The 12,821-nt window shown below is 44.7% G+C and overlaps 1 long non-coding RNA gene across 1 annotated transcript; it reads right to left on the bottom strand.

Annotated features, from left to right (window-relative positions):
* Nucleotides 1-7,209: 7,209 nt before the first annotated feature.
* LOC141981462 (uncharacterized) lies at nucleotides 7,210-12,413 on the bottom strand. The gene is made up of 3 exons (XR_012637786.1): nucleotides 11,828-12,413; nucleotides 9,020-9,086; nucleotides 7,210-8,247 (listed from the first exon to the last, which is right to left on the bottom strand). It is a non-coding gene; the product is annotated as an uncharacterized LOC141981462 (long non-coding RNA).
* Nucleotides 12,414-12,821: the final 408 nt, after the last annotated feature.

The raw sequence follows: 12,821 nt of genomic DNA, 5'->3' as shown, positions 1-12,821 counted from the left end.
AAAGAAAGATTACTTCCGAATTTTACCTAGTGATATTTGTGGCACTGTGTTGACATACTGTAGAGGTACAGAACATATTGTTACTGTATATTTATGAAGTTCAGTTTTTTGTAAATAATTTTTCCAATTTCCACTTGAGCCATTTTAAGGCTACACCCACATCTGATTGAAGTTATTTGTATTATAGCCTTGTCCAAAGGTCCCAATAGGGATTCGGGTTTCACTGTGTTAGTGATTGTAAAAATGAATAGGGAAATGTAGTCCTTGTTCTGATAGCAAAATTCCTATTGACTTCAATGGGATCAAGATTTGGCCCTCATATCTGACAGAAAGAAGAAAAGCTTTGCGGGGCATGGACTATCTTTTTCTTCTGTGTTTCTATAGCACCTTGCACAGCGAGGTTCTGGTCCATGACTGAGGTTCTCAGTTGCTACTGTAATATTATTACTTTCTCCCCCTGCCCCCTACCAGCCCTTGAAAAGAAGGAAGAGGACATTGTTTTTGCACAACATCATTGGTTTAGTTGCTTATTTTGCCTTTTTGTGTGTGTGCCTGTTTGGCTTTTTATATTCCTGTAAATTGTAGCTGGAATTATGATAATTAAACTAGTAACATTGCATTAAAATGACAGAAGTACTAAGAATAATGGAGTTTATTACTGGCTCTTAGTTATCATCAAAACTAAGTTATGACAATGGCTTGAGATATCTGAGTGTATATGTAGCAGATCAGAAGTAACAATATTAATAAAAATTTCATTATGGTATTCCTGAAATGAATTAATGGAGATTACTTAATTAGAAACATTAATAGTTTTGTTATAATGATTTCTAAACTCTGCATGGAAGAAAATATTATGGCAAATATCTGTACTTAAATGTTAGAGAGACAAGGTGGATGAGGTAATACCTTTTACTGGACCAACTTCCTTTGGTGAGAGAGACAAGCTTTCTAGCCACACAGAGCTCTTCTTCAGGTATGGGAAAGGAACTCCCAGCATCACAGCAAAATGCAAATTGCAACAGATAGTTTAGCATAAGTAGTGAGCACATATTATAAGGGACCATTCAAGGAAGAGTGGCTTGGTAACACTTCTGCAGTCCTAGGACAACAAGAGGAGTCTGTGATTTATACTGTCTAGCAGAGTAATGAATTTAAGCTCCCGGGTTCATCTTTTGAAAGTGTTATGCAGGTTTCCTTTGAGGATGAGGACTGATAGATCAGATATAGAGTGATTGTTTTGTGAAAATGTTCATTATCATACGAGATAGGCACAGTTGCCAACTTGCACATGGTAAATAAGCACCCTGACTTTCAGAATAAGAAAAAAATCAAGCTAATCCCATTTCAAAACAAGGCCAAAACAAACCAGTCCCTTAAAACCCCAACACTCTATGTGACTAGATCCCGCAGCGTGCAGTCTGGGACTGTGATGGGCCCATTGTGCATCCCTTACTCTCCCCCATCCCTTGTCCCTGCTTGCCCCCTCTTGCCCCTGCTTGCTGGGAGCCGATCAAAAAAAAGAAGCAACAAGTGGCAACAAGCTACAAGCCAAGCGACGAACAAGCTACAAGCCAAAAACAAGCCAACAAGCAACTCACAAGCCAATTAAGCCAAAAACAAGCCCAATTTCTGCCAGGGTTTTTTGTGGGTTAGGCATGTCTGGTGATAGGACATTTTTGTCTCATCATTTTCCTGTGTGAGTTCATCTAGAGCATTGTGTTTGTCTAATTTCAGCCACATAGTTGTTGTTGGGTCACTTAAGGCACTGGATGAGGTATACCACATCTTGTGATAGGCAGGTGTAGGATCCACCGATCTTTCATACTTTCATACCTAGTGATATTTTTGCTGAAAACTGATATTTTTCTGGTGCTATTTCTGACTGTAAAAGCAACCCTTTCATATCAGCACAAAAGAAAAATTGGAGACAAACGTAACATTTCATCCAAATCTGTCAAAACTTGTTGCCAGGGGATTTTGCGAAGGCCAAAAGTATAACTGGGTTCAGAATAGAATTAGATCATGTCATGGAGGACAGGTCCATCAATGGCTATTAGCCAAGATGGTCGGGGATGCAACTGCCCCCTTTCTCCCCCACAAAAGGCTTTTTTAATACTTCTCCCAAACAGTAGGACTTTGAACAACTTTAATCAGTAGCTGTTCCAAAGTGGTGGTAGTTTTTTGGGTAAGGAATGGAGGGAGAGGGAGTGAACAGGTGGTGGTGTAACTGAACTAATACTTTATCAACTTTTTGTGGCAACTATGGTCCAAATAACTTGTGATGATACCAATTTCTTCTCGCTGGCTTTGTATACCTATTTACTTTTTAAAAGGGTTGCGCAATATTGGTCTTGCATGGATGGATTGAACCCATTCCCCAAATAGCACCTTTGTGACTCAAACGGATATAGTTGTAAACCACAACCAGGGAGTGTTAGTACGCTTCGCTAACTGAGAAGTTGCACAGAAGTTTCTCTTTGTGAATATAGTTACAGCTGAGAAATATATTGCCATATCATGTGGTATAATACGGTCAAATGCGGTATGATACGGTCAAATGAAAAGTTCCATATGAAGCTACTGAAGTTAGAGGCCAGATCCTCAGCTAGGGTAAATTGGTGTAGATTCTTTGAAGTCAGTGGAGCTACACGAGCTCAGACCAGCTGAGGATCTGCCCCAGAGTGCTTTGGAAGTGTAGGAATGGATGACTTAAACGATACGTTGGATTTTTTTGACTTTGTAACCCAACACATTAGAAAGGAATAATGGGGAAAACCTTAAAGCTAACAGAACGGCTGGGCATAAGAGAGAAAATTTAATAACTAGAATCAATCTTTGAAGATCTTTTCTTACCAAGGACATATATATGAAGTAAAATTGTAAAATGTGGCAAAACAGAAGAAAGGCAGATTATGGGACTAATGACTTGTGTATTATAACATTTCTCAACTACTTCAATTCCATAAGAGGAATTGCTATCAGAGTTAGAAACACTTCATTTTTTATGTAATGTGTTTGTACAATGGTTAGTATACTGGGGCTGGAACCCTTAGGTGCTACTGCAATATATATAAAAATAACAGTGCAGGAGAATTTGTCCGATATCACTGGAACCTAACTTAGAAATCCTTTTCCTTAAATTTGGGGGCTTCAATACTTAATTTCTTTTGTTAAATTACAAGTAAATTTACAAGTAAATTCCTTTTCAATGGCTTACCTCACTATAGGTCTACTTCAAGATCAATTGGATTTTTAGTAACTAGATTGTCTTGGAGCTTGATCCATCTTCCATTAAATATAATTTAAAATTTCATTGATTAATAGTGGCACATCGATCAGGCACTAAATCAGAGACTAATTTCTGAGATAGACTACTTGCCTAAAGTGCCACACTTGGAAAGCCCCTCCCCTTATTAAATGCTCCATCAGAATTTTTGGTAAAGGTTTACGGAACTTTAGAATGCAGTTTTAGAATCTGATTTGTTAGGTCTTTCTTTCTATAAGACTTATACTTTTTAAGCAGGGCTCAGAAACTTTGCCCATGAGTGACATATGTAAATTAAATAGATACAAACATCCCTCAAATGCCTGCAACTGGACAAATTAATATGTAGAAAATCTGGATATCAATATGTAATAGCAAATGAAAATGGAGAAAAATTCTTGACATTGTTTGTCTATGGAGCAGAAATATGTAGCCTTGTTTAGATCTTCATTGTGGCACCCATGTGGCACCCAGAGAGAAATTATATAGTGCAAGTAGGAAACAAAATATTTTAAAGGTCAGCTATTAGTTTTAATGGAGTGATCCAAATTTCACTTAAGGCGGAAAAAAGTGAGTAATTTCCAGAAACCTTCCAGAATTCTGGAACTTGTATGAACATTGCCGTGCAGCCATTCCACCCCAGGGTGTGATCTGGTCAGATGTCACCAGCACCAATCCTGTGTAGTTTGCATAGTAAAGAGATGGAGGGAAGACACCCTCCTCTCCAAACAGCCCCAAGGAAGACCCAGGATAATGCAGATTCTGAAAATGGCACCTTTTCCTCTTGAACCTATGCCACAGTATGATTTTTTGGGGGTGGGGTTTTAGTATTCTGGCTTTAGTATTAGAACATTAGTATTTAGTATTAGAACAGAGGTTCTATCTGCTGTGATAATGTTCAGGTAATGGTAATGTTCCTACCTATCATATTTTTGCAAGGTACATTTTAACAGTGTTTTGGCAAAATTCCCACTCTGCTAATTACGGTATAAGGTTGCTGCCTAAATTCCAGTTACAGTTTCAACTAGACATGGTATTCATCACTTCTTGTGGTAGACTAGTAAGATCACAACATAAGATATTACCTGAGTCTAGATGCGTTAACTGCTATATGTAATGGAAGGCATGGTCAGTCCTTCTGGAATACAGAAATTTTACAAATATTTTTGTCAGTATTATTTAAACATATGTAGGCATCTTCTGGCTTATAGAGGGAGGCCATCAACTAAAACTACATTTATACCACACATAGTATATGTCTATAAGACTAAACAATATTTTAAATAGTGTATCCATTGTTCAGATTACTTTAACTTGGACTTTGATTTGACAATGCACCTTTCATAGTACTCAGCGAATCCCAAAGGTCTTTACAAATGTGATACTGGCAGTGGAGTGACTGTGTTGAGAAATACCAAAGCCATTATGTGCTCTCATAACATTGGACATCTGGAGTGTTTTTTATTGGAAGAAGGAATGTGGGGTAGGACTATATATGCAACCAAAAAAAAAAATAATTCAGAAACTTGGGAGTGGGGAAACCAACAGAGTTTTGTTGGATTTAAAAATATATATGATAAGCCAGTACTTTCCCTGAATATGTTTTAAATGTCAGGTTTAATTTAGTGATACAAAAATTTTACATGACATAATGAGACCTTGCTTTTATATAGCATTTTTCATCAGTAGATCTCAAAGTGCTTTATATAGTAAACCTGTTTATCTGGAATTCTGGACTAGAATTATTTGCTAATGGCAAGTTATCCTAACACATAGTTTTAATCATATTTGTTGAATTTAGGCTAACCTCCTGCCATATACATAATAGTCAACATTTTGTGTATTCTATAGTAACATTTTGGACATCAGTCTTTCTATAAAACAACAAAAGCTATGCACATTAGGGTGACCAGATAGCAAGTGTGAAAAATCCTTTTTGGGGGCTTGCTGGGTAATAGTTGCGTATATAAGACAAAGCCCCTAATATCGTGTCACCCTAATGCACATTCAGTGCATCTGCACAGTGAGACAGGGTCAATCTGCATGCAAATAGGAATCCAGGTACCAAATTACTCCTTTGTACATGTATATTTCTAATGTTCCTGGACACACATGGCAACTGCTTGTGCACACACAAATGTGTGTACCCATCCCATTCTTCGCCCCCAACTATTTGGGAATCTGTCTATCATAACTCATGTTTTTGTCTTTCCTCCTCATCACCCAGCTTTCCCCCCATATTTTGGAGTATTTTTTCTCCATCTTTTAAAAGATATGTGCTCTCTGCCTTTCTCTAGGTTAAACCTCTCTTCTCTCTATTTAACATTTTCCTTCCTCTCTTCTCTTTATTTTCTTATCTTTCATTGTGTAAGTTCTTTCTTTTTATTTTTTTCCGGCCGTTCAATGTTCATCATTTCCCCCTCAGCAAACACTAACAACCAGCTCCTTGCTAATTTCCACCACTTGCTCCATCCTTATACTCTCCTCCAGCCACCTTTTCACCAGGTTCCCAGCTCCCACTTCTAGTCTTAGACCATCCTCCAGTCTTTATTATTTTTGTCAGCTAGTGCATTTGAAAGCCACACAAATGGAGGAAAACTAAAAGAAAAAAAAACAAAATAGTACAGTACATAGAGCAATTTACTATCTACAGTTTTTAAGTCTGCTGGGTTTTTTTTTTGGTTAATACTGAAAAATGCGTGTGAAGTGGAGCTTTCCAATTAAACATGTAATTCGGAAACTATACAGATTACTTGATTCTTGAGTGGTCTCAAATAGAGGAGAATTATTTGAACATTGGGAGCAAATAATGTGGCCCTCAGGCCTGTGGTTGGTAGAAAGTGTTTGTCTCTCAACTGCATTCTTTTTAAAGGTCACATTAGAGCTATAGCTGTTGACTGAATTTACTACTTACTCAATAGTGGTGAAGACCATAGTGCTCCATACTTCACTACCACTGCATCTGATGCATCTGATGAAGTGGGTTATAGCCCATGAAAGCTTATGCCCAAATACGTTTGTTAGTCTCTAAGGTGCCACAAGGATTCCTTGTTGTTTTCACTACCACTGTATAGGCAACACCCTACCAAATTCACAGACATGAAAAATGCGTTACGGACTGTGAAATCTGGTCTTTTGTGTGCTTTTACCCTATACTATACAGATTTCACCGGGGAGACCAGCGTTTCTCAAATTTTGGGTCCTGACCCAAAAGGGAGTTGCAGGGGGGTTGTAAGAGTATTTTAGGGGGGGTCATAGTATTGCCACGCTTACTTCTGTGCTGCCTTCAGAGCTGGGCGGCCGGAGAGCGGCAGCTGTTGGCCAGGTGCCCAGTTCTGAAGGCAGTGCCCCACCAACAGCAGCACAGAAGTATAGGTGGAAATACCATACCATGCCACCCTTACTTCTGCTTCAGAGCTGGGCAGCCAGAGAGAGGTGGCTGCTGACTGAGGGCCCAGCTCTACAGACAGCAGCACAGACGTAAGGGTGGCAATACCATGCCAGGCCATCCTTACTTCTGTGCTGCTGCTGCTGGTGGTGGCTCTGCCTTCAGAGCTGGGCTCCCGGCCAGCAGCCACCGCTCTCCCGATGCCCAGCTCTGAAGGAAGCACAGTTGGCAGCAGCAGCGCAGAAGTAAGGGTAGCAGTACTGCGACCCCTCTACAATAACATTGCAACGCCCCCTCCCCACTACTCCTTACAATTACACCATGAAGTTTCAGATTTAAATAGCTGAAATCATGAAATTTACAATTTAAAAAATCCGATTACTGTGAAATTGACCAAAATGGACCTTGAATTTGGTAGGGCCCTATGTATAGGACACCTAGGCTTACTGTGGCGGTTCAATGACAAGACGGGACACACCTTTTAGCAAGCAAGCGGCTGGTCTGCTAACGGGCTTCTGCCTGTCAGCTTTCCACCCTCTCCTTTATTCCTTTCTCTCCCCCCGCGCATTACATTCTCCAACAGATAAAAGGAATACACTGGCTTTGTTTAACATTCTTATTTACCAATTTCTATCTTGCTCTCGGGCCTTGAGCCCAGTCCTGGGAGGCTTCCCACGGTTCATGTCATCTGGGCGAGATTCCAAGGTTCATGCCCTTGAGAGGAGCTGTGTGTGCGCAGCTCCTGCACAACACTCCGGGTGTGCCCTGAATGTTGCCAAGCGCATGAACCTTGTATGAATCCTACATCCCCTCCTTTTTTGTTTATTTGTGCTCGGCCATCTCATGGTAGCCATCAATTTGCTTTTGCAAGCCAATTAACTCCTGGACAGACAAGGTCATAACTCGTGGAGCCTGCCAGGGCGGGTCTCGACAAAGCCTTAACAAAAAGGAAATACATTGCACACAGCAACAGCAAAAAATAAGCTTAAAAAGGTAAAGTGTAATTGGCCGGGCCCCAATTAGCCATGCTAGAGTACTGGGAAGAGAGGTTTGCGTAAGCAGCGAGCATCGTCTCATTCCCTATTTCCTCAGGGTGATGACATACTGGAATGAGGCATGTACCTAACAGTTCTCCGGCTGCTACAGAATCAGATAAACAAAAGTGGGTAACATATGCTATTGAAGCCAATCTCTCCCATAGGTTATATGTCATTCGGGCCCGTAACGGAGGAAGCGCTCCCGAGCCAACCCCTGCAGGAAATAGCAGGCACAAAAGGCATACAATCAGTACAGAATTAGCAGTAATTTGGGCGAGAATCGCCACAAACAAAGTCTCAGGAGTCTCTGGCTGTTGGTTTGCTGCCAATCTTCGTTGAGCCGCGGCGACCAATGCTTTTACTGCTCCCCATGTCACGGGCTGGCTTGGGACGCTACGCCTCTTCCGTTTCCGTCCCATCGTTGTCCACCCGGGAGGCACCGCATTCTCCTCCAAAGTCAGCTGAAACTCCGGTATGGGGTTCGATAGCCCCTGGTGCCACGCCATGCTGTTTCAGTGCCGGTCGCACACACCGGGCTGGAACCCACAACGGTCCTGCAGGGAGAAACACAGCAGCATATCCCCGACCCCAAGTGATTAAAGGTACTGGGCCCAACCATTGCGGATCAGGCAGCTGACGGTAATAGACACGCGGTCTTTCCAGTACCTCGGATTTGTGAAAATGCCGATCCGCGGGGGTCTGCTGATCTGTGTTCAGCGTTAAATTATTTAAAGTAAACAAAAGGATATGCATTTGTTGCTGAACGTCTCCTAAGGTTCGGAGACGCAGCTCCCCTTGTTTTAATTGTTTGTTGAGCAAGGTTTTTAGCGTGCGATTTGCACGTTCAACAATAGCTTGGCCTGTGGAATTATAAGGGATCCCGTGTTTGAGACGGACGTCCCATTGGGCACAAAAGGTGGAGAGGGCTGTGGAGCAATAGGCTGGGGCATTATCCATTTTTATCTGGCTCGGGTGACCCATAACAGCAAAACAGGCTAGCAAATGGTGAATAACTTTGGGAGTGGCTTCCCCAAGCTGTGGGGTCGCCCAAAGGAATCCCGAATAGGTATCAATGAAAACATGTAAAAACGAATAGGGGCGGAATTGTGGCACGTGAGTGACATCCATTTGCCACAGCTGATTCGCTGCGGTACCTCTGGGGTTAACGGCATAAGAAAAGGTAGGGGCCGCAGCGGCACAGTGGGGGCAGGAACAAACAATAGAACGTGCATGATCAGCAGGAATATGAAACTGTCGGGCCAAAACAGAGGCAGACTGATGAAAAAAGGAATGGCTTTCAATGGGGTCAGAAAAAAGGGAATTTACCTGACCACGTAACGTGCGATCGGCGCGCGCATTGCCTTCAGTGAGTAGCCCAGGCAGAGGGGTATGACTGCAAATATGAGCAACAAAATAAGGGGAATTACAAGTGGTGAGGAGATACTGTAAGGACAAAAACAGGCGAAGGAGGTCCGCATCGACCTGAGGGGTAATGAGGGCAAGGGGTAAATGATCAATTACCTAATAAACATAATGCGTGTCCACAATCAAATTAAAGGGACAATCAGCAAAAAGTTGAAAGGCCAAAATAACAGCAGCTAGTTCCAAGGACTAGTGAAGCTCTCCAAGCGCTGTGCATGCAAATATTGTTGTACAAGTGAATGAAGCGCTTTCAGCTTTTCTAGAGGGAGGGGCCACTGGTCAATCCATACGGGCTCTAAGGATTGCCATACCAATGGTAATGCGGATGGCAAGGTGGGTGAGGGAGGATTTGGGGCCATTATATATTAATATCGAGGGTGGTGTCCAGCTTTGTAAGTAAATCACGGCCCCAAATATTGAGGTGGACAGGGAGCACAAAAGGGCGGATTGTAGCAAGGACACGGCCTCCTGGTTTAGAGACCGTGACCCAAGACAAACTTTGGCGCCCGGGTTTACTACCCCCGATCCCCCACAACTCTTTAGAAGGAACTGTTGGCCAACCGACCGGCCACTCCAGATCACGAATCACCGTAACGTCAGCTCCAGTGTCCACCAGCCCTGTAAAAGGAACATTATTTAAGAGAAGTGTTAACTGAGGTTTCGAGGGGCGGACCGACATTGTTAGAGCAACAAGTGGAGAGGACGTGTTGTGAGACGGCAAGTGAGACAGCGTTGATCCAAAGCCGCCTCTGCCCCGGGTTCGATCCTCTGTGGCTGGCACCTGATAGGGGACTAAAATCAATTGCGCAATTGACCGTCCACGCGGGAGCGACTGCGGAAGATGGGTCCACACCTGAACCTTAATAACGCCGGTGTAATCGGCGTCAATGACCCCTGGGATGACAAAAAGACCCTGTTTCCCAGCGTGTGAGCGAGGGAGAACCAGACCCACAAATCCGGCAGGGAGAGGTCCCGTCACCTGTGTAGGTATGGCGCAAACCTCCCCCGGCAACTGAAAATCAGCATCCTCCTGCATAATCAAATCAAGCCCTGCACTTCTGGCAGTCGCCGCCCTCATGGAGTCAATGGATTGTAAGGCAGAGGAACAGTTGTCTGAGTGGGGAACACCCCCGTTTGGCCCTGGGTTTGGGGGGGACCCGTCGTGTGGTTTCCCGACCTGCTACGACACTGATTAGCCCAGTGATAGCCCTTCCGACACTTGGGGCACTTCTTTGAGGGGCGGATGGGCGCCGTCGATGAGCGGCACTCCCGCTGAAAGTGACCCTCCTTACCACAGCGGTAACAATGCTTCCCCTCCTTCCCGCTTTTCCGCAGGGCGGCGGCCATAACCCCAGCTTTATGTGCTTGAGTTCCGATGTTTTGGCACGCCCTCAGCATGTCCGACAGCTCTAGAATTCCAGAGGCTTGTGCAGCCTGGAGAGCACGGTGGCAATCCTCGTTCGCATTTTCAACCGTCATTTTTAACAGGATCTCCTGAGCTGCCGCAGGTTATCCACCTGTCGGAGGATAGCCTCCTGCAATCTGTTGGTAAAATCCATAAAGGACTCTGATGCACCCTGATGGATACTGGCAAAGCTTTTGGTAGGCTTGCCCGAATCCGGGACCTTCTGGAAAGCATGCTGGGTGCAGGTGGAAATAATGGGGAAGACGGCCTGAGGGAGTTGAGACTGCAGCTGAACAGTAGCAAACTGGCCCTCCCCTGCCAACTGCTCATAAATGACACCTTGCTCTCTATATACCTGAGCTTGGCGTTCCGCCATCTGCTGATACTCACTAAGCCAAATAACATACTGACTGGGCGTCAGCATCATGTGCAACAGCGCCTTCCAATCTTCAGGGATCAGGGTGTACCCAGTACCTAGCCCTTCAATGAGATCACGTACATACGTGCTAGTGAGGCCGAACTCGCGAATCTCTTTCTTTACCTCTCTGATCACCAAGTAAGGCAAACTGACCCAGTTTGCAACCTGGTTGCCCTGGCCATCATCCTGCCAGGTCACCGGACAAACTGAGACCAGATCAGCCAGCTCCTCTGCTGTAATATCTGAGCGAGTCTTCGCTGCGTGAACCATTTGTTGCACCAGCGAAAGCCCCTGAGCAGACGCGGACGACCCCCCGGGGGGCCCCGGAGCATGGGGCCCCACTGGGGGATGGTAATCACACACCGGCTCCGGTGGGGAAGGCCAGGGAGGCGGTGGTAATAGAGGCACTGGGGGCGAAGCAGGGGGAGGGATGGTTGCAGGAGTGGACGGGGGTGGCGGGATCGGCAGCCCCTCTGTTGGCGTGGGAGAGGGTCTTTCCGAGGCAACACACTGTGTCGCATCGCTAGGGGGGGGGATGGCTGCAGGAGCGGACGGGAGTGGCGAGATCACCGGCCTCGCGAGGGAGGGCCTGTCCGAGGCGACACGCTGTATCGCGTTGCGGCAGAGGTGCCAGGCATGTAAAGCCTGCATGGACGCCCGAGGCTCTTTGTGCAATGTCTGGCCCAACCACTCCCAGTCCGCTAGCTTAAGGGTTCCGGCTTCAGGGTACCACGGGCATTGGGCACTCACCTCCTGTAGCAGGAGAGTGAGTTCTCGAGTGGGGCAGTCATGCTGAGCCTTACGCAGCAAATACTGTAGCTCATTACAGTGTTGCACTTGCAAAGCAGAGAGGGAGCTTCCCATACTTACCACAATGAAAAATACTCACCGGGATCCGCGAAGCGGATGAGTGACGCGTCTGAAACCCTTGCCGGGCGAGGTGAGTGCTGAGGGCCCCACGTTTGGGCGCCAGTTGTGGCGGTTCAATGACAAGACGGGACACAGCTTTTAGCAAGCAAGCGGCTGGTCTGCTAACGGGCTTCTGCCTGTCAGCTTTCCACCCTCTCCTTTATTCTTTTCTCTCCCCCTGCGCATTACATTCTCCAACAGATAAAAGGAATACACTGGCTTTGTTTAACATTCTTATTTACCAATTTCTGTCTACCGCATTCCTTGCTCTCGGGCCTTGAGCCCAGTCCTGGGAGGCTTCCCACGGTGCATGTCATCTGGGCGAAATTCCAAGGTTCATGCCCTTGAGAGGAGCTGTGTGTGCGCAGCTCCTGCACAACACTCTGGGTGTGCCCTGAATGTTGCCAAGCGCATGAACCTTGTATGAATCCTACAGCTTACATTTTATAACTCCAACTCACTATTGTTTACTTTTTATTAGGACACTCTAGGACAACAGTCAATTGAAATAGTGTAACAAATCCTTTGCTACCACTACCATTGTCATCCAGATCTTTATTGTGACAGCAGAGAAGGGACTCAAATGCTTCTGCTTCAAAAATGCTGGCCCCTGCCATTTGAGCACAAATAGAATCTGTTAGCTGTACTAGGTCAGTGACACATAGCTGAGGGATGTTGTACATCATACACACAAACCAGTCCATTGCAGATAATGTCTATGTGCATATATTGGGGTGGCAGAAAATTTTCCATCAGAACTGTTTTTTGATATTTTTTTTTTGGTGGAAAAAAGAAGTTTTTCACAGAAAACTTTCATTTTTGGTTGTTTAGACTTTCTGTCAAAAAGTCTAAAAGCTTTCAGTTTTTGAATAAAGAAAACAAAAATTTAAGTTTGGCACCTGAACTAAATTTAAGCTGGGGTGGGGAGCGGTTCCTCTAACCCCCCCCGTTACTTCCTGCGCTCCCCCCACCCT

The sequence above is a fragment of the Natator depressus genome, chromosome 2, assembly GCF_965152275.1.
Source record: "Natator depressus isolate rNatDep1 chromosome 2, rNatDep2.hap1, whole genome shotgun sequence".
Taxonomy (NCBI): Eukaryota; Metazoa; Chordata; order Testudines; family Cheloniidae; genus Natator; species Natator depressus.
The sequence above is the reverse complement of the archived record's forward strand: the minus strand, read 5'-3'. Positions and strand labels throughout refer to the sequence as shown.